Below are 22,531 nucleotides of genomic sequence, written 5' to 3'. Positions count from 1 at the left end.
GTGATTCCAAAAAACCCATCTGCATGGAGTTTCTTCATGCGCTTTACACCAATATGACCTAAATGGCAGTGCTACAAGTATGTTGCACTATCATTATCAACTTTGCATCTTTTGGCATCAATATTATGAATATGTGTATTAGTACGATCGAGATTCAACAAACCATTCACATTGGGTGTATGACCATAGAAGGTTTATTCATGTAAACAGAATAACAATTATTCTGTAACTTAAATGAATAACCGTATTGCAATAAACATGATGTAATCATATTCATGCTCAACACAAACACCAAATAACATTTATTTAGATTCAACACCAATCCCAAAGGTAGAGTGAGTGTGCGATGGTGATCATATCAACCATGGAATCATTTCCAACACACATTGTCACCTCGCTTTTAACTAGTCTCTGCAACTCCTGTTTTGAGTTACTGATCTTAGCAATTGAACCGGTATCAAATACCCAGGGATTACCTCGAATACTAGTAAAATATACATCAATAACATGTATATCAAATATACCTTTGTTCACTTTGCCATCCTTCTTATCCTCCATGTTTTTGGGGCAGTTCCACTTCTAGTGACCATTTCCTTCGCAGTAGAAGCAGTCAGTTTTAGGCTTGGGTCCAGCTTTGGGCTTCTTCATGGGAGTGGCAACTTGCTTGCCATTCTTCTTGAAGTCCTTTCCTTCCCTCGCCCTTTTCTTGAAACAAGTGGTCTTGTTAACCATCAACACTTGATGCTCTTTCTTGATTTCTACCTTCGCTGATTTCAGCATCGCGAAGAGCTTGGGAATCATTTTTGTCATCCCTTGCATATTATAGTTCATCACGAAGTTCTAGTACCTTGGTGATAGTGACTAGAGAACTTTGTCAATAAATATATTATCTGGAATATTAACTCCCACTTGATTCAAGCGATTGTAGTACCCAGACATTCTGAGCACATGCTCACTGGTTAAGCTATTCTCCTCCATATTTTAGGCAAAGTACTTGTCAGAGGTCCCATACCTCTCGACACGGGCATGAGTCTGAAATACCAATTCCAACTCTTAGAACATTTCATATGCTCCATGGTGTTCAAAACGTTTTTGAAGTCCCGATTCTAAGCCGTAAAGCATGGCGCACTAAACTATTAAGTAGTCATCATATCGAGCTCGCCAAACGTTCATAACGTCTGCAGCTGCTCCTGCAATAGGTCTATCACCTAGCGGTGCATCAAGGACATAATTCTTCCATGCAGCAATGAGGATAATACTGAGATCATGGACCCAGTCCGCATCATATCTACTATCATCTTTCAACTTATTTTTCTCTAGGAATATATCAAAAATAGCGGAGCGATATCGCGAGCTATTGATCTACAACATATATATGCAAATACTATCAGGAGTAAGTTCATGATAAGTTAAGTTCAATTAATCAAATTACTTAAGAACTCCCACTTAAATATACATCCCTCAAGTCATCTAAGTGATACGTGATCCAAATCAACTAACCCATGTCCAATCATCACGTGATATGGGGTAGTCATCAATGGTGAACATCTCTATGCTGATCATATCTACTATATGATTCACGCTCGACCTTTCGGCCTCTAGTGTTCCGACGCCATGTCTGTACATGCTAGGCTCGTGAAGTTTAACCCAAGTATTCTGCATGTGTAAAGCTGTCTTACAGCCATTGTATGTGAATGTAGAGTCTATCACACCCGATCATCATGTGGTGTCTCTAAACGACGACCTTTCGAAACGGTGCATACTCAGGGAGAACACTTTTACCTTGAAATTTAGTGAAGGGTTCATCTTATAATGCTACCATCGTTCGAAGCAAAATACGATGCATATAAGATAAACATCACATGCAATCATAATATGTGACATGATATGGCCATCATCATCTTGTGCTTTTGATCTCCGTCTCCAAAGCATCATCATGATTTCCATCATCACCGGCTCGACACCTTGATCTCCATCATTGCGTCGTGGTCGTCTCGCCAACTATTGCTTCTACAACTATTGCTAAATCATAGCGATAAACTAAGGCAATTACATGGCATTTGCATTTCATACAATAAAGAGACAACCATAAGTCTCCTGCCGGTCGCCTGATATCTAACAAAACATGATCATATCATACAATAACATATATAACATCATGTCTTGACCATATCACATCACATCATGCCCTGCAAAAACAAGTTAGACGTCCTCTACGTTGTTGTTGCAAGTTTTACGTGGCTACTACGGGCTTCTAGCAAGAACTGTTCTTACCTATGGCAAAAACCACAATGGTGATTCATCAAGTTTGTTGTTTTAACCTTCTTCAAGGACCGGTCGTAGTCAAATTCGATTCAACTAAAGTAGGAGAAATAGACACCCGCCAACCACCTTTATGCAAAACTAGCTGCATGTTTGTTGTTGGAACCAGTCTCATGTGCGTGGACATGTAAGGTTGGTCCGGGCCGCTTCATCCCACAATACCGCCGAATCAAAATAAGACGTTGGTGATAAGCAGTATGACTATCACCGCCCACAACTCTTTTGTGTTCTACTCGTGCATATAATCTATGCATAGACCTAGCTCATGATGCCATTGTTGGGAATCGTTGCATGGAAAACAACACACATGCAATGACTTATCCATGGAGATGCATAGAAACAAGAGGGGAGAGTGTGTCTACGCACCCTCATAGACTGTAAGCGGAAACGTTTCACAACGCGGTTGATGTAGTCGAACTTCTTTGTGCTTCAACCGATCAAGTACCGAACACACGACACCTCCGCGTTCTGCGCACGTTCAGCTCGGTGACGTCCCTCGCCTTCTTGATCCAGCAAGACGTCGAGGTAGTAGATGAGTTCCTTCAGCACGACACTGTGGTGATGGTGATGGTGAAGTTATCTTCGCAGGGCTTCGCCTAAGCATTATGAAAAAAATGACCGGGGGTGTAAACGGTGGAGGGGGGCGCCGCACACGGCTAACAATTGATCTGGTGTGTGCTAGGCGCCCCCCTCCCACATATATATAGGTGGGAGGGAGGGAGGGGCAGCCATAGGAGGTGCCCAAGTAGGAGGAATCCTACTTGGAGTCCCTCCCAAACGCGCCCCCTGTCATATATAACCGAGGGGGAAGGAAAGAGGCGGGGAGAGGGAAGGAAGTGGGAATCCTAATCCACACTTTCCTTTCTCTTCTCCCCTTTCCTTCTCCTCCTTAGGCCAGCCCATACGGGGGGGGGGGGGCACCAGCCCCTTGTGGCTGGTGTGTTTCCCCTCTTGGCCCATAAGTCCCATATCTTTTGCTGGGGGTGCCCGGAACCCCTTCCGGTGACCCGATAAGTACCCGGTACCCCCCGAAACACTTCCGGTGTCCGAATACCATCGTCCCATATGTCAATCTTTACCTCTTGACCATTTTGAGACTCCTTTTCATGTTCGCGATCTCATCCGGGACTCTGAACAACACTCGGTCACCAAATCACATAACTCATATAATACTATATCGTCATCGAACGTTAAGCGTGCGGACCCTACGGGTTTGAGAACTATGTAGACATGACCGAGATACCTCTTCGCTTAATAACCAATAGCGGAACCTAGATGCCCATATTGGCTCCTATGTATTCTACAAAGGTATTTATTAGTCGAACCGTTATGACAACATACGTAGCTCCCTTTGTCCATCAGTATGTTACTTGTCTGAGATTCGATCGTTGGTATCTTCATACCTAGTTCAATCTTGTTACCGGCAAGTCTCTTTACTTGTTCTGTAATACATCACCTTGTGACTAACTCCTTAGTTGTTTGCTTGCAAGCTTATGATGTGTATTACCGAGAGGGCCCAGAGATACCTCTCCGATGCTCGGAGTGACAAATCCTAATCTCGATCTATGCCAACTCAACAAACACCTTCGGAGATACCTGTAGAGAATCTTTGTAAGAACCCGGTTACATTGCGACATTTGATAGCACATAGGGCATTCCTCCGGTATCCGGGAGTTGCATAATCTCATAGTCGAAGGAATATGTATTTGCCAAGAAGATAACAATAGCAATAAAACTGAACGATCATTATGATTAACTAACTGATGGGTCTTGTCCATCACATCATTCTCCTAATGATGTGATCCCGTTATCAAATCACAACTCATGTCAATGGTTAGGAAACCTTAACCATCTTTGATCAACGAACTAGTCAAGTAGAGGCTCACTAGGGACACGGTGTTTGTTTATGTATTCACACATGTATTTAAGTTTCCGATCAATACAATTCTAGCATGAATAATAAAGCTTTATCATGAATAAGGAAATATAAAATAACAACTTTATTATTGCCTCTAGGGAATATTTCCTTCAAAATGATATAAACTAGTAGAACTACTAGATCATTTCAAACGTAGTTCAAATATACCAAGTTCATTTGAAGCAGACATAGTTCATAGAACTTAAAACTACTAGATCAGATCGAACTACTTTGTACTAATTCTACTTGAACTACATTAAATATAAAACTATTCCTCGGGGTCGCCATCGAATTGATCTCAGAACGCCTCAGTGGTGGGGTCATCGGAGTCGTGGATCTCCTCGTCGTCCTTCTTTTCATCCTCCTCCCGGTCAGAATCGACGGGGATCACCGTCACCGTGAGGGGCTGGCCTTATCTTCGGACTTCACCTTCTTCTTCTACTCACACTACAAAAAAGACACATCCGTGACATTTTGGCCTGAACGATTTGTTTTGTCATGCTTATGACACTTCTATGACGATAATTGTGACAAATCCGGTATCATCACAGATGTGGTGGGCTCCTACTTCTTTGACAAAAAATCATGATAGAAAATGGGCTTTTCATCCTGGGAGGGCCAGAGAAACACCTGCATGACATTCTTTGGGCCATCCATGAAGGAAAAATCATGGTAGCCGCGAGGGCGAGGGAAATTTCAGGGAGTTCCTAGTGACGGTGGGTGGTCGGGGCCGAGCGATGCATAGAGGTTTGCGCGTTTCTCTCGTATACGTACACATGTGTCTGTGCGAAGCATTGAGCTATAACTGAACCCGAGCGAGGCGTTCGCTTACTGAACCCGAGTGATTGCACTGGCTAGGCGTTACTGAACCCGAGCGATCGATCGATCCCTGACTATTAACTGAACCCAATCGAGCGATTCCTTCGCTACTGCTGCTAACTGAAGCCGATCGAACATGGTGCCTCTCGATGAACAGTGAGCGTTGTTGGGGGTTGGATGAACAGTTTCTGGTGGGGGTTGGATGAATAGGACCCCATGGTAGTAGAGGCCGTTGCCGCTGGATGAACATGACCCTGATCGAGGAGGACGGTTGAGGGTGGATGAACATGACCCCGTGGAGGCTCCATGAATAGTAGCTGGTGGAGGGTTGATGAACATGACCTCATGGAGGGCTGGATGAACAACAGCCGGTGGAGGCTGGATGAACAGGACCTGTGGTGAACATTAGCTGGTGGAGACTGGAGGAAGTCCATGGTGGATGAATAGTAGCCCATGGAGGCTAGAGCGAGGCAGTAGACGATGGATGAACAGTAGCCCGTGGAGTCCCGTTTTGTGGTACGCCACACCCCTTCCGATGAACAGGACCCCATTTCGACCGTAGGCGCTCCAACACAAGCCTGTTTCCTCCGTTTTGTGGTATGCCACACCCCTCCCGATCAATAGCACCCTGTTTCGACCATAGGCACTCGAACACAAGTCCGTTTTGCGGTACGCCAGACCCTTCCTGATGAACAGGACCCTGTTTCGACCATACGCGGTCGAACAGAAGGCCATTTTCCTCCGTTTTGCGGTACGTCAGACCCCGTTCCGGCTGTTTCGTCCAAGCCAGTTGGCTCCCGTTGAACATGACCCATTCCGACCCAGTCTGTTGCCTCCCGATGAACATGACGCTGTTTCTCTGTTTTGACCCAGCCGGTTGGCTGCCGATGAACAGGATGCCATTGCTGCCGTTCGTTGCCTCTCCATGTACACGAGCCCTAGTCGTACAAATGCGCGAGTAGGCGTTCGAGACCCCGCCCGTATGTACGTATTTGGCCGTATTTTTGGCATCTGGCTGTACGTACGTGTACATTGTTTTGACTGGACTGCCCGAACTGCTACGTCGGGGGCTCTACTACTACACGTGTCGCTACTTGCTCGATCATGGTTCATCATTGTAGAGAGACCGATCGACCAATATGTATGTACACATTCGCGACCAGAATGACAATGCTATGTACGCTTCGACCAGGTGGGTCCCGACTATCAGGGAGGATAAGGAGGCACTTCCGTGTGTGCGAAGTTATTCATGGTGGGTCCCAGTGGTCAGTGGGGAGAATCATCTTTTGCCCGTAATATGACGCACTTCCTTGCATGCGAAGATGTAGCTGGTAGGTCCCAACTGTCAGGGGGGAATGTTTTTTCACAAAATACAGAGTCCCTTCCAGTGGGTCCCCGCTGTCAGGTGGAGGAATAATTATTTTACACGTAATAAGGAGGCACTTCCTTGCTGCCGCCGTGGACCCAGCTGTCAGCCTCTCCATGTACAGTCCTGTTTTGATGGAAGTCATTCCTTGACCATGTTGACCGCGCCGTGCTGAGAGAACCAAGGCGGTGGACGACGGCGAGGCCTAGGAAGGGGATGATGTGGAGCCGGGGAAGACGCGGCAGTGGATGCCCACGCGGAGAGGAGTAAGAGGGTTGACTGGTTCGGCTGCGGTGTGAGGCCGCCGTCGCCGGAGAATAATATGAGTTGTGGGTGAGTAAAGGGATTGGCCCGCGGTGGTAGCACAGCCAGCCACGGGAGGCAGTAGTGGGCGGTCCAGCCGGTGCTGGTTTTGGCAGCTGGAGCAAGAAGATCGGAGATTGAAGAAGCAGCGCGATCGTTGGATGTTAATCCAATGGTCACTGTTGCTAGAATCGTTTGTTGACTAGGTTAACAAAGCCCTGCATACATGTCAAGTTAGTAGGCCCACAAGTCAGCCTCCGAATCAGGAGGGTGTGAGCTAGCAGGGGGAGGAATCATTTTACTAATAAGGAGGCATTTACTTTAGTGCGAAGATGTAGCTCATGGGTCACAGCTGTCATGGGGGGAAGGACTTTTTTGCATAATAAGAATGAACATCCTTGCGTGCGAAAATTGTAGCTGGTGGGTCCAACCTACCAGGGGGAGGAATCTTTTATTCCCGCATAATAAGGAGGCACTAGCTTGCGTGCGAAGATGTAGCTGGTGGTTCCCAGCTGTAATACTCTTGACGTACTCCATATTGGCTCTCGTTGTTGACCATGCATCGTCGAGCAGTCCACTGTGGTGGACGACAGTGAGGCCTAAGATGGGAACGATCTAGAGTCATGGAACAAGGGGCACTGGAGTCCCTGGCAGAGGGGAGTACGAGGGGCTGGTTCGGCTTCCGGGTGAGGTCGTCTTCGCCGAAGAATAACAGAAGGTGTGGGAGAGTACATGTATGACCTGGCCACCGCTGGGAGTAGGGTGGCGCGGTGAGGCCTGTGCAGCAGCACAACTGACCACGGGAGGCAGATGTAGGCGCTCCAGCCGGCGATGGTTTTGGCGGCTGGAGCAAGAGCAACTAGACCAGAGATTGAAGAAGCATGATCGTCGTTGGATGTCAATCCAACGACTACAGATGTCAGAATAATTTTTTGACCTTTTGTTTTAGACCATAAAATCGTTTTGTTCACTAAATGGACAACACCTTGCACATGCTTCGTCTAGTGGGCCAACAAAGTCAGCTTTGAAAGCTGTGGCGAAATGTAGCCCAGTTCATTTTGTTTGTCAATACATCTATTTCCTACGCTTTGCTCAAAAAAATAATCTATTTCCTGGGCTAGGTAAAAATAATAATGCCGATTTACTATTTATGATAATTTACAACGCATTAGATTATTTATTCGAATACACGTATTTACTGGGCTAGGTGAAAAATAATATTGTGTACATGCAACCCATTTATCATTTCTGGTAATTTACAAGCCATTTGATTTTAGTAGAAATGGACCCATTTTCTGGGATGGGTGAAAAAATAATGATGGTCTGGACTAAGCATTTCATATAAAATTAATATTGAGATAGGAATATTATAAAAAAATAAGTTGGTTTTGGTAATCTTATTATATAAAAATGAATTGAGCTGTGCATTATGTTAAAAGAAACATAGGTAGGCTGCGCTTATTTTAGGATCTTGTGTACAACTATCAGCCCAATTGCATTGTTGATGTTCAACGAGAAGGACCTGTGTAGTACAATACAACTTTACATGGCTACTCAGCCCACATTCAGCGACGCCTGAAAAGGCTTCTGTACAACCTTTTGAAGCCGCTGAGCTCAATTAATAACTTAAAAAGTTAGAGTACAATGGAACCTAAATAAAAGCCTTCACACCTTTCAACACAGGCAAGAACTCCTTCTTTGATTGTTCCATTTTGAACTACTTCAAAATCTTGTCAAGGTATGTACTCATTGAAAAAACTTATCAAGCATCTTGATCTATCTCTATAGATCTTGATGCTCAATGTGTAAGCAGCTTCATCGAGGTCTTTCCTTGAAAAACTCTTTTCAAACACTCCTTTATGCTTTCCAGAAAAAATCTACATTATTTCCGATCAACAATATGTCATTCACATATACTTATCAGAAATGTTGTAGTGCTCCCACTCACTTTCTTGTAAATACAGGCTTCACCGCAAGTCTATATAAAACCATATGCTTTGATCACTTTATCAAAGCATAACCCATCGGTCGATGCTCATAAATACATCTTTCAGCCATATGCATTGCTGATGCTCAGTAAAAACTTATATAGTTGACACAATCATATAGAACATCAGAGCACACTAAACTTGCATAGAAAAATTTCATGCATGCGGCACAATCAGGTGGAAGCAGTGGATCGCTACGGGTAGGGCTATGTTGAAACCAACGAACTCGTACATAATGGTTCATCATCTTTATCAATGATGGGGAAATATCTTGAATGTTGCGCAAAGAAAACAGACATACAACACAATAATTTCTGCTAGCACATTAAGTTGATGTACACCCCTTTCTAAAAAATGTCTAGGTAAAAAAATAGAACATGTCACAATCAAATGTACTGGCACATCAATGCTTCACACCAATAGCTTGGATTTAACTAGTATCTGAGAAGATTTAGTTGTTACCTCAAATTAGAGCACATCCAGGCAGCCATCCCTGCCTCTTCTCCCGAAGAAGCAGTGGCCTCCGCCACGGGATAGAGTAGGCCCTGTGCCATCCATCATTCCGAGCAACACTGGGAAAGTCTGACGTTGACTCCTATAATGGACGTCGTCAACGGACCCTGGCACAAACGGTGGTGGCAGGACTTCGATTGATGGATTGACCACTTCTTCGACATGCATGAACACTCGATACAAGTACATCCCTAACGTGGTCCACAACAGCCTTGGTGGCGATGAATAGTACAACCCGGGTTCCTGCACCGGTATATCAACACCAATCACCTTCGGTATGGTGGACGGCTTCTTCATCCATGCCATAACCGTCAGAGCCCAACTGTCTGGAGGAACAAACATACTTACGAGCTCACCTCCTTGGTCGTTAATAAGCTCATTCATGGACTCGCTGTTCCAAGCACGTCAAGGCATGCCGTGGAAGGTAAGCTTTGTTAAAAATTCAAGCTCACAGGGCACCGAGCCCCATCCTGGGTGCCACCGATCAAAGCTCACCAGTGCGCCATTGCAAAACAAACGCTGGGAAGATTCGAACACACGACTGCAGTCAACAGTTGTGCGGAACCTGACGTAGAAATCAGCCGGTGGCGGACAGACTTCGACGAGCAAGTCACTTATTTGGATGCCGTGCGCAATGCCAAGAGCTTTGACAAGGTCATTCGATGAGATGGGAGGCCGATCGTCATTGATGGTTATCATCAGCACTTTGCCGGCAAATTGGTCGTCAAGCGCCGCCATGCCATTGTTGAGCGATAGCAACGCCCGAAGGCAGGACGGACCTTAGGATCTCCCGCTCAAAGATCCACGTTGACTGGTGACATGATAGTGCACTTGAGTACAGGGAGTACAGGAGGGGGATTTGGGGGAACTGGAGTAGGAATCAAGATTCTAGATGTGGGGGAGGGGCGCGAGATCGGGGATGAAAAGGTAGCATGAATTTTGAACACGTGCCAATATGCTCTCGGCGAGCAAGCGCACGAAAACACCGGTGGCGCCCACTTGTCGGCCTAAGAGTCCTTTTTCTTTATTTTTTTGAGCGCCCGGTCTGAGAGTCATAATTGACCTGTTTGGCATTGCGTTACTAGTCGGCCCATATTCAACGACACTTCACTGGCCCAAACAAGTGTACACCATCGAGGACACCGAGTTCTAATTATATAACTTGGAAAAAGGAGATATAATCTGAACACTAGAGAATGGTGATGCCCTCATTTTGCCCACAGTTCGGGACAATAAAAAGTTCGAAAAAACGATGTATACAACATTCAAACACTGACTAGTGATTACTACTGACATAAACAACAAGACATGATAGTTCATAAGAAGTCTTGCTACACCACCAAAACACAACCATCTTCAGTGCTCAGACTCTCGTGATCCAGACGAGAATGAGATTCGAAATAGAGGCAACTATTACATAGTAAGAGTGACATAGACGAGGATGACCGAATGACAAGGAGTATGCATAATAAAAGAGAGAACTAGCCATCCAGAACAAGCAGCAAAGACAACAAGTCATTCAAAGAGGGATGATCCAAGATCATCATAATTTGCAGCCCTGCTTCAGCCACCAGTGATTCAGAGACACCAGAACTCCACCCTTGTGATGCAACAACCCAATTACTTATCAACCCGAATGCTTGAACCACATCACTGCCTGTCGGACTTGAGACATCCAAGGATCAAAGTTAATCCAGATGCCTTTGTCATTCTCACCTTCTTTTGGCTGCAGGCTGTATCATTGACTATCAAGGGCGTCCGCTCCCGAAGTCCTAGGGCTTGCCATGTAGGCACAATTTTCCCTAGAAAACAGAGCCTCTCTGCCATCAAGGTCCTTGCCAACGGTGATCTCCTGGTTAATCGGTTAATTGAGTCCGAGAGAGAGACAGAGAGAGAGAGAGAGAGTGAACCAAGGCTATTTACCCGCCTCCATCTCAAAAATCCCGAAGGCCCCAAGAAGCTGGTATCCCGCTCATAGACGTAGCAGCCACTGTCTAGATACTCACGTATTTCACGGTGCTTGTACACAGTGGTTTTTTTGCAATATAACTCTTCCGGCTCATGTGTGCGAATGATCATCAGTCTTTGCTATTGTCTGATCGAGCGAGGAAACAATTGTGCTTCCCTGTTTTTGGCAAAGGTGGTGTGATTACAAAGGGTAGTAACTGTAGGGACACTTCATCATATCAAAAAGGATAGGCATTGTTAATGTAAGATCGACATTGTTCGGAGTATGAGTAGGATAATTCAAGAAACAACATTGATCTGTCCCTGTTGGAAATGAGAGTAAAAGATAGGGAAATGTATACTGGGTTCGAAAATATAGAAGTGCCATGCATGGTTATACTCATGTTATCTCACAATCGATTCTGCATAGGAAACTACCATGTCATGCATGCAATCATGTTCTGTCCTCACAAACAAATTCTTCAAGGAAACTAACAGACCATGCATTGTTATATACTCATGTTCTGTGGGAAAAATTATTGTGCGGATATTATTCTAGCCATTGATTGCTGAAGGGCGAATATAGGTATGTACACATGGTAAGCATTACAGGATTTCCCTACTTCCATATGCACATATACTTCCCTAATGTATGTTTAGATGAAACCAACAATGTGATGCATGTTTCTACATCATTTTTTTCGAGAGTACGAAAATTGCGTACCTTAGCTTTATAGAAGATAGAAGGAGTAATTACAAGAGGGTATGTTCCGATGCCCAGCCACAGGCGGCTGTCACCACTTCATCCACTCCACACACACCACGCGACTACTCGATGTTGAGCTCTCCTCTTCCTCGCGCTGCTGCCCATAAGAGAAATTCCTCGTGCACTGCCTCAGCTATTTCCGCTTCCGATGCCGTGTTGCTGTTGCGAAACACTCTGTTGTTCCTCTGCTTCCAAATGTTCCAGCATGCCGACGTGCATAGAGTATCAAAATCTTTGCGCACCCTTTTGTTGAAGCGCTTCCTTGAAGCCATCCACCAGTCACCCAGATTATGGTCCCTAGTAGGCGTGAGCTCAGTGTCGATGCCAAGTCTTCTGAATGTGAGAAACCAAACTTGCCTGGCATACACACATTGCACGAGTAGGTGCTCTACCGTGTCCTCCTCCTGCTCACACAGGAAGCAGGGCAAACTATGCTCTTGCAATCCATGCCTGTGCCTCCGGTCTGATGTCCAAATCTGGTGTTGGAGAGCTAGCCAGATGAAGATCTTACACGTTAGCGTCGCCCAGCAACGCCAAACAGCCGAAGCGCATTGAAACCTAATGCCTCCATGGCACATCGTCTTGTAGGCTGAACTTGCCGAGTAAGTGCCGCTGGCATCCCACTGCCAGATTGGGGCGTCCTCCAAGTTAGGCCTTAGCTCTATTTGTAGCAGAATCTCCCACAATCTTATGAACTGGAGCAGCTCCTTCGTGTCCATGTCTCCCCTAATATCCTGGGTCCAGGCATGTAGGAGAAGCGCTTCATTGACCTTCCTTCTATTCACCACTTGTTTGCTAACCTTTCGGATGAGGAGAGGCGCGACTTCGCTGATGTTAGAGCCCTTGATCCAACGATCTCTCCAGAACAACACTTGTGAACCCTTTCCTACACTCCATTTTACCAAGCTATCGAAAGCCTTCGTCATGTCTTTGCCCGAGTTGAAATTCAACCCTGCCCAAGGGCGATCCTTATCTGTCCGCTTCAACCATTCCCATCTCAATCTGAGTGGCAGACCCTGTCTGTAAAGATCCATGACTCCAAGACCTCCCAGCTCTTTAGGGTGGCACACCCTTTTCCAAGCCACCGTGCACTTGCCTCCCTGAATCTCCTCTGTCCTGGCCCAGAAGAACGCGCGGCAGCCCTTGTCAATCTTCTCCAGCGCCCACTTGGGGGCCTCAGCCACAATCAGATGGTGTGTGGGCCGCGCTCGCATCACCTGGTTCACAAGGATCAAGCGCCCTGGCCTAGTCACCATGCCATGTTTCCATCCTGGCATTAGCTTCAACACACTGTCCACAATGGGCTGCCATTCTGATCTCGTGAGCTGCTTGATCCCCAACTTGAGCCCTAGATATTTGATGGGAAACTTCTCCATCCACTAGGGCAGCGCTTGACGAAGCATCTCCTCGTCCTAGTCGTCAGAGCGGATCAACACAGCCGAAGACTTAGAGAAATTGATCCCGAGCCCCGATGCTTCACCAAACATCGAGAGCACCTCCTTGACGAACCACAGATCCGATCTCCATGGCCGAATAAACATGATCACATCGTCCGCGTACAGCGAGAGCCTTTGCATTGGCGTGCAGCCTGGCATTTTGCTAACCACATTCCATTCCTGCGCCTTGATCACAAGGGACGTGAGAACATCCATTGCAATGACAAACAGCAGCGGGGAAATGGAGTCTCCCTGCCTTAGACCACAAGCATGCATGAACTTTCTGCCTGCGCATCCATTGACCACCACTCGCGATCTGCAGTCCTGAGCAGGAGCGAGATCCATGATCTCCAGGTGCTCGGGAAGCCCTTTGCCCTTAGCACTTCGGAAAGAAAAGGCCACGACAAGTAGTCAAACGCACGCGATATATCCAACTTGAGCATTACTCCTTTCGTCCTCCTTTTGTGAAGTTTCCATGCTAGCTGTCTCACAAGTAAGAAGTTGTCGTGAATATTCCTACCCTTTATGAAAGCTGATTGGTTCACGTGGACCAATTCACTCATTCGCGGCTGTAACCGCGTTGCCAACAGCTTCGAGGCCATCTTCGGGATGCTATGTAGCAGACAGATTGGTCTAAAGTCCTTGATGTGGCCAGCGTCCGGTTTTTTTTGGAATTAGAGTAATCAGCGCCTGGTTGAGCCTCCCAAATCCACTCCCGTTGTTGCTAAAGATCTTGTGCATAGCAACAATCACATCCCTTTTAACGATCGTCCATGCTTTCTGGAAGAAAATCCCGATAAACCCATCCGGCCCCGGCGCACGATCTGAGGGCATGCCCTTCACCACCTTCCAGATTTCATCCTCCTGGAAAACCAATTCTTGGTCAGCCAGATCTATTTGCTTGATGCCCAAAAACTCCAGATCCAGCGTGTGCTCGCGAGGCGCACAGGTGCCCAGTAACTCGCTATAAGCTTCGAAGAATGCCTCCTCCTTCCCAGCCTGATTAGTTATCGTGCGCCCATCCACCGAGATCGCAGGTATGAAGTTTTTTGCCTTTCTCCCATTCACCACCAAGTGGAATAACTTGGTATTGGCGTCGTCCTCCTGTAACCATCGTAGCCGGGATCATTGCCTTGCTATAGTTCTTTCTAACAAGGCCAGACCCAGCACCACGAGCTTTAGGGTTCGGCGCAGCCATCGTTCACCCTCCGACAGCAGTCGTCTCTCTTGAGCACAATCCAGACGCAGGATAACCAGATTTCCGAGGGCAATCTGTATCTTTATGTTCCGACTTTCTGCTGTCCCCAAGCCGTAAGATGTTTCACGCAGTTCCTTAGTAGCACATCCAACCTCACAAATGGATCCGTGATGCTTTCCTCACAAGCACACCCATCGCGCACCGCATCCAAAAATCCATCCAGTTTCACCCAAAACAACTCAAATCTGAATCTTTTCCGCGGTTGCAGCTGGTCTTCCATCGTTAGAAACAAGGGACAGTGATCCGATGTGTTGGTGGATAGGGCCTGCAACAAACACTCCGGGTACGCTAGCTCCCAGTCCACGGACACTAGGGCCCGGTCGATCTTTGTTAAGGTGGGGTTTTCTCTCTCATTGCTCCAAGTGAACCGCCTGCCATGTAGGAACAGCTCCTTGAGAGCATTGTCATCGACAAATCTCTTGAAGCAACCCATCATTCTTCTGTCTAAGAGGGAATTGTTTTTGTCCAAAGCATTAAGAATCATATTGAAATCTCCCACTGCCATCCATGGCCCTGGGCAGAGGCCTTGCCTAGCTGTCAGCTCCTCCAACATGGCCATCTTTTGCTCGTTCTCTTGCGGTCCATACACCACCGACAGCCACCAGGGTTGTCCCTCCCTAGGGGAGACATAGCCCGTGATGAAGTTAGTATCCGGCACCGTGTTAGATATGGATACCTTCGAGGAGTCCCACGCAATAAAAATGCCCCCACGCGTATCAGATGAAGGAAGATACGCAAAACCATCATAAGCTGGCCCTAAGCACCGCATGATAATGTAAGTGTCTACATGGACGAGCTTAGTTTCTAGAATACACCATATGGCTACTTTCATCGATTCCGCTAGCTCCCTAAGCGCATCCTTCTTTGCTGGACTGTTGACCCCTCGCACATTCCAGCAAACCATCTCCAAAGTTGTATACGACATATAGAAGCCGGGAAGCTCCAATGTCCGTACCCGCCCGGCCACTCTACGTGACCATCACGCTCTCCATGGCGCCAGTGAGGTCAACCGACACCGCCTTCCCGAATATGGCCGCTATCGCCTTGAGCTGAGGCTCACGTAGTGGTGAGTCGAAGATGACCCGAAGCTGCTCCAACGCTCCCTCCGAAACGGCGAGATCATCCTCCGCGATGCCAAGGGCTTTGAGCAGCACAGATTCTGCCGCCGACGCTCTGGACTTGGCGCGGTTGCCTGTACCCGCCGATCTTGTGTTGCGCCGTGGAGTGAATGGGTGTTGTCCCGCCCGCACACCTTTCATGGACTCAATCTCCTTTAGAAGTGGTGGAGCCAATTTTTTCAGCAGTCCAGAGCAAAAAGTTTTAATATTGCCCAATGCAACTTGTTCTTTGACTGAGAGGCCCTCCTCCTCCCTTTGCATGGCACATGACATGGTCATGTCAAGCGCCCCCACCATCTGCATGCCGTGTGGGTCCCGCTCCGAAATAGCCAACATGATCTCCTGACCGGTCGCCACGGGCCCCACCTGCTCGGTGTCCGATGAAGATACGGGCACCAACACCGACCCTACCCTGGCCTCAGGTTGGGAATCAGAGGCCATCACATCTGACACCGGGTCCCATCCAGCTGCCCGCATGCCGTCCTCGGAAACCCCCGTCTGTGCAGCCTGATCCGATTCCTGCCGGATCGAGTGCGCCCTCGGCTCTCCCAGCGCGTCCTCCGTCTCTCTGCCCGAGCGCTGCGGTGGTCGCACCGGATCCCTGCCCTCACCTGTCTCCATCTGCGCCAACTGTTCCAACTCCTGTGGCTCTGCATCCTTATCCTGAGCACCAACCAACACTTTGTCTGCCTCGGGGCCCGCACCATGACCCTGTGCTAGCTGGGAGGGCACATGATCCGAAGCCACTACCTGCTGGGTTTGTCTACATGGCTATTGATCCGAAGCCACTACCTGTTTCTACATCATGAAAATGAGGAAACTAACATGGCTATTGATACATATTCATATTTAGTAGTATATAGATTAATATAAAGTTAGGAGAATATCCATATCTTCCTAACCGTTTGATTATTCAAGGGTACAAATTGGCTGTAATGACATGGTCACAATCGCATGAATTAACTCATCCCTGATATAGTTGATTTACGGCGTCTCTAATACATTGCCATAGTTCTACTTAAATTCTACTCAAATAGGGATATGCCAATCATCACAAAAAGTTCAAATAGTGTCATGGCGTTATCATTAACATCAAACGAAAACAACTTACACGCGCTGTCCCAGCAATACGTGGTGCTATCTGCTTTGTCAATCGCGTAGATGATGCCATTGTGTTCAATAGCATCACAGAAGTGTGTATCAGCTTTGAGGATCCACTGCGAGGTGAGTTGTCTCCAGCTAAAGAAGGCACCAGCAGAAAGATAGGCAAGTCCGCGGTCAAACAAGGCAATTAGCTTGAAGTCTGCGTAGTTCGCATATCGTGTGGGCACTTGGCAGATTACAATCTTCTGCAAAACAAGGTGCGTCCAACTGACGACGTAATCTAGTTGACTTGGACTGCGACGGTAAAACCATATATAATCCAACGTAGGAAGGATAATCTCATGGGAGGTGTAGAATTTCACGAGCATCAACTTTTTCTGGTCTTCTCCGACGGCAACCAGCCAGTGGGAGTTCATGCCGACCCAGTACATACCTTCCAAGAAGTTTCGAGCGATGGTGAGGATCGAAGTCGAGGGGCATGATGTACGGCGACCCACTACATACCTGCAAAGAAGTTTTAGCTGATGGAGGTCGGATTGAAGTCGAGGGGCATCATGTACGCCTCCGTATCATGGTGAGCAAATCTCGCAAGACCAGATAACAACAAGCAGGGTGTCTTGCAAAGCTTAGGCCTTGCTTCGATGATGGTTGTGTGCAAGTCCCTCGAGCATGCAGTCAGCCGCACGATGCTCAACTTATCCATACACAAACACCAAAGGTCGAGGATGTCACTGGGAAGATTGCTCCAATCACAACTCATATGGATGCTGCGCGGTTCGCGTTTGGCCATGGTGGAGTTTGGAAGGTGGGGTTTTGGGGGGTTTGATTTACCGGGGAGAAGGCTCTCAGTGCTGGAGCGGCTAGTGAGGAATAGTGGTACCGGGGGAGGCGAGCGAGGCGAGGGGACGCGGGGGCAAAATGAGATGATGAAGAGTGACCTCGGGATCTCCGGCAAGACAAAGATGGAGATGGATTGGTGCTAGGCAGGGAGAGAGAGATGATGCGAGGCATGCTATATAGCGGCAGTGACAGTATGACTACATAGTGCACAAGGTGAGGCTGACTTTGGTAATCCGAACATGCGGCCTGGACTAGTGTCACCTCAGGTGCACGGTCTTGTCACATCACTGTGAGGACCGGATGAATAATATTTTGACCATCAAGTGTACCATAGTTGTACTACTACTAGTAGTAACATACAGAGTAGTACTGTATAGAGGAAATAGGTCTCCCATGCTAGCATGCCTCTGGCTTCACTTCATCCTCCAGGTAGCATCCATATTGCGAGCAGAACCAAATTCTCATGCATGCGGAAGCGTGAAGAAGGGCTTTTTCTTTTTTAGGATAACCGCATATATTCCTTAACCAGAAAAGGTTGTGTCTCACAGGCACGCTCTAATCTCAATCCGAACCAGCTATGACATATATTTTGTGTGCAAAGAGATGGATATGTTTGTAGTATATCTGTTCATCCACCCAAGTGGGTTTTGCGTAGATCCCACCTGTCAGGAGGGGTGCAGAAATAAAAAGTAATCATAATTTTTTTGCCATGGTGATTCGAAAGAGTGACCTCAACTAACCAGTGTCACATGTAGCGATAGAAGGATGGGCACATAAACGGAAACTGACCACTCCTCAGTACGCTACCCGCATAGCCTTTTCGTTTTGTAGGTTGGTTTACCTAGCCGTCTAATCAACTGCCTGCATGCCACTTCTCCCATTTACTTCTCAATCAGGAACCGATTTTCCTCGGCTTCTTTACCTCTCCTTCATTTGCATTCAAATCCACTGGATTGACATCCTCCTTGAGTAATTCCGAAGCCCCTTTCAATAACCATCTTCTTCAGTTAGACTAGCCATCTTAATCCTAATTCTCCAAACCATAGCCCTCCGGTCCAGCAGTTCCAAATGGCGAAAGAGATCCCTATGCTGGTTTTTAGCGTCAAACATGTCCTGGTCGAAGGCTCGTTGAGCATAGTTGCCACCATCACCGACCACCCAAGGGTTGTCCGGGAGTGGATAAATAATGTATCCAACTCCCTCCAAAAGGTGGAGATGAAGGTCATCGGTCTCGATGCAGAGTACGCAGAGCGTGCCACTGGGAAGATCCAACACACCGCCGTCCTTCAGTTGTGCCTTGAAGATGAAGTTTTGGTGTATCACATCATACACGCGCCCTCCATACCAGGTGAGCTCCACGATTTCATGGCTCGGGAGGACATATACTTCTATGGGGAAGCCATCGAAGGGGACAAAGAGAAGCTGGCACCGTACAACCTTGACTTGAAAAACATCGCTGACCTAGAAACCAGAATTCTTGTAGAGGATTCCGATAAAAACACCATCCCTGTTTGATGTAGCAAATTCTGTGCTCGGAACAAATCTTGAGAAGGGTGATGAGACGCTGGGATTAAGGTCGTCTAGATGGGAGAATTATCCCTTGACGTACGAGCGGATAAAATATGCTGCCCTTGATGCCCATGTGAGTTTTGAGATAGCTGCAAGGTTGTGTACATTGATATAGATGAACTATTTCGCTGGTGTGCATGTCTTTGGAACAAGTGTACTCTATGTACATTGATATAGGTCCGCTTGACTATAATGAACTATTTACCCGCCTAGTTTTCTCTACTACTGCTCCTTGCAGTGAGTGGTATGCAATGCATGTGTTAGTAGACATGACAACTTGTCCATGGAAGTTGAACTACATCGACCATCATGTTTCTACCACTGCCACACGCGATTCCCACGACGCTGCTCCAACCGATAGCACCACGTTCCCTAACGCGCGCGTCACCCCTCTAGGCCCCACCGCTCCTCTGCCTTTGTGTGCATGACATGCGGGCCGGTTGAACTGCGGCGACCATCAAGTTTCTACCACAACCACACGAGATTCCCACGACGCCACTCAAAACCATGACACCACACGTCCCCGACCTGCACCTCACCCCTCTTGGTCCCACCTCCCCTCTGCTTTTATGAAATGACATGTGGGCTAGCCACATTTAGGGTCCACATGTCATTGACACAAAGGCAAGTGCACTAAGCCGATGAAGCTCAGTCCCGTGGGCCCCGACAGGGAAATGTAACTCCTGTGCTAGGCCTTTTGGTGCTCCTGCAGTACGAACTCGTGCCAAACTTGGAATTTGGTTCTTACTACTACCAACGTGTCGGCCCGTGCGTTGTAATGGATCCAAAGTGGTAGAATAATACTTGTTCACAAACTTGAAATATAAACACTCTAGTTTTTATATACATATATCAGTAAAAATAAATTATGCTTCACTGAAGACATACTCCTTGTGTTGTTTTGATGAGGTGAGGGGCGGGTGTGGCTAGTTTCAAGATAATAATAGATTTTTAAAACATTGGAGCATATTTTTTCTAACATTTTGTAGCATGGCACGACATCTGGTGCACCTAAGCGTCTGAAAAAAATGGAGTGCACTCTAAAGATATTTACATGCTCCCATTTAGTGGAGTGCACTCTAAACACATTATCTATTTATTTTTATCTAGCCTTTCCTAGCCATGCAACCAAGCCATGTAAGCTTGTCATGCATGCAATCCATAAATTGCAATATACTCCAGCATGCAATGCCGCCACATCATCTATTTATGACTGTTAGTCATAGGTTGTTTTTTGCATTAGTCTTGATCCTTCACAGTTTGGTAGATGTATGATTAATCTAAATATTAATGTTCCATAAAACTAAACTCCAAATGTTCACCGGAGCCGAGGCAGAGGACGTACGACGGGGGCGGTGGAGGTGTCTTCATAAGAGGAGGAGAGCTCGAAGGATAATCTTGCACATCCGCCGCCACCTGCATATTGGCATGGGACTCCTCGAGCGCCCACAGGAGCTCGCACTCCTCCAGGGAGCGGCGGAGTCACATGATTTTCCTAAACCACAATGGGTACCATGCAGTACTCCTCGTAGCCGGTGGCGCGGTGTTCGCGTCCTGACTCCTGGGGTACTATCTGGAGCACACACTGTACTGAGATGCTGGAGCTCCCGTGAGGCCATTTGGCGGCTTAGCTTGCTCACTTGCAAGCTGTAACTCGGCGCTCACGCTAGCTCGAGCTCCGCCACCGCCAAGCTCACCGTCGTCAATGCCACTGGCCACCCTAGCACCTTACCGCCGGCGGGCCCTTCCCACGCCTCCTCCCTTTCCTCTTGAATGCCGTCTCCCGTCAATGTGCCCGTGCGCTTGCCTCCACTCCGGACCAGCCGCCGTAGGGCAGATTAAGAGAGGAAGAAGAAGATAAAAGGAGTAAGACGGTGAATGGCTGACTGTTGGGTCGAAACAATAGTGTACGAGCTTCATGTACATGTTCGAGCTTCTCGTTTTGAATTTGCGAACATGACAGGCGTGCTACATGAGTAGTTTTGAATTTATAAATTCGGTCTCAGTTTTTGAATTTACGAGTAGTACGTAGGTCGGGAGCATCGTACGTAAATTACGAAGTTGATGCAAAAGGTAAGCACAACTTATAAATTGATGGAGGGAGTACTAGTTACAGACTTACAGTGATGCATATAATTGATGCCAAATGTGAGCAAAGGGATCACATGTGGCTTTATCGACTGGAATGGCAATGCAATAGTACTACAATAAGAATTAAGGCCATGATGACGCGATCGCAATGGTGATTACAAGAGGCAAGAATAAAGATGCATCCATCAACGAACTCCTCCTCCTCGACTCAGTGCGTCGGGCCACCGAACGGCGGCTGAGGAGCGGCGGCTTTTGTGGCGAGGTCAAGGTGCTTCTCAACAAAGGCGTCCAAGGCTTCCAGCCGGTTGACGAAGGCCAATGTCGTAGCGTCCTTAGCGGACTTGTAGATGCCTATGTACATGACTTCCTCGTACACGTGGATGTGTAGGTTGATGAATTCTTACAGGGCGAGGCGCCTAGCAGCAAGCGTGACCTCGAGGTGGACATTCTTCATTGCGTCGGCGGGTAGTCGCAGGACCACCAGTGCTTGAAAGAGTTTCTCACTGTGGAGGCCGATTAGGGTGGCAGTCAATGAGGAGCCTAGGCGCGCATGTTGGAGGAGTACGACGATGTCGTCCGCAAGGCAACGATCATCTTGTCCAACTGAGAGTCGTAGCTGACGTCGACGATGGCCATGATTCAGCCGGGCGCCAACACCGTCTGGAGACGATCCTTGGTGCCATGCCGCAGGCCTGCGTCATGGACCATCTGCCACAGAAGCTGGCCGCTCGCGCGCATCACCGCCATGGGTCTGAAGTGAGCACTTTTGCACTTAGTGTAGGTGCTTAGGTGCGTACGATGTGGTAGATGCATTGGAATGGAGGGGTGCCTTTATATGAGTGCAAACTATGTTGCATTCACATCGTGCTGGCTCTTTTCCCGGTCCTCCTCCCATTACTACCCTCATGGATTCATCAACATGCTAATTGAAGGAGGATGAATCATTGGCCGTTCAACATTTCAGGAACCGCTACCCTCTCCCTCGCCTGCATTAAAGCCGTATTGGGAACTGTCCTGATTTACTAGTAGCTGCCAAATCGAATAGTATTGCACCGCCCGCTGCACACCTGGCTGAACACGCCTCCTCGCCTCCATCAAACGCCTCCGTTGAACCCACATGCAAACCGAGAAACCTACTCCGGCCACACGTCCATTCATGAGCGGGCCAGAATT

The sequence above is a fragment of the Triticum urartu genome, chromosome 7 (assembly GCF_003073215.2).
Source record: "Triticum urartu cultivar G1812 chromosome 7, Tu2.1, whole genome shotgun sequence".
Classification (NCBI taxonomy): Eukaryota; Viridiplantae; Streptophyta; class Magnoliopsida; order Poales; family Poaceae; genus Triticum; species Triticum urartu.
The sequence above is the reverse complement of the archived record's forward strand: the minus strand, read 5'-3'. Positions refer to the sequence as shown.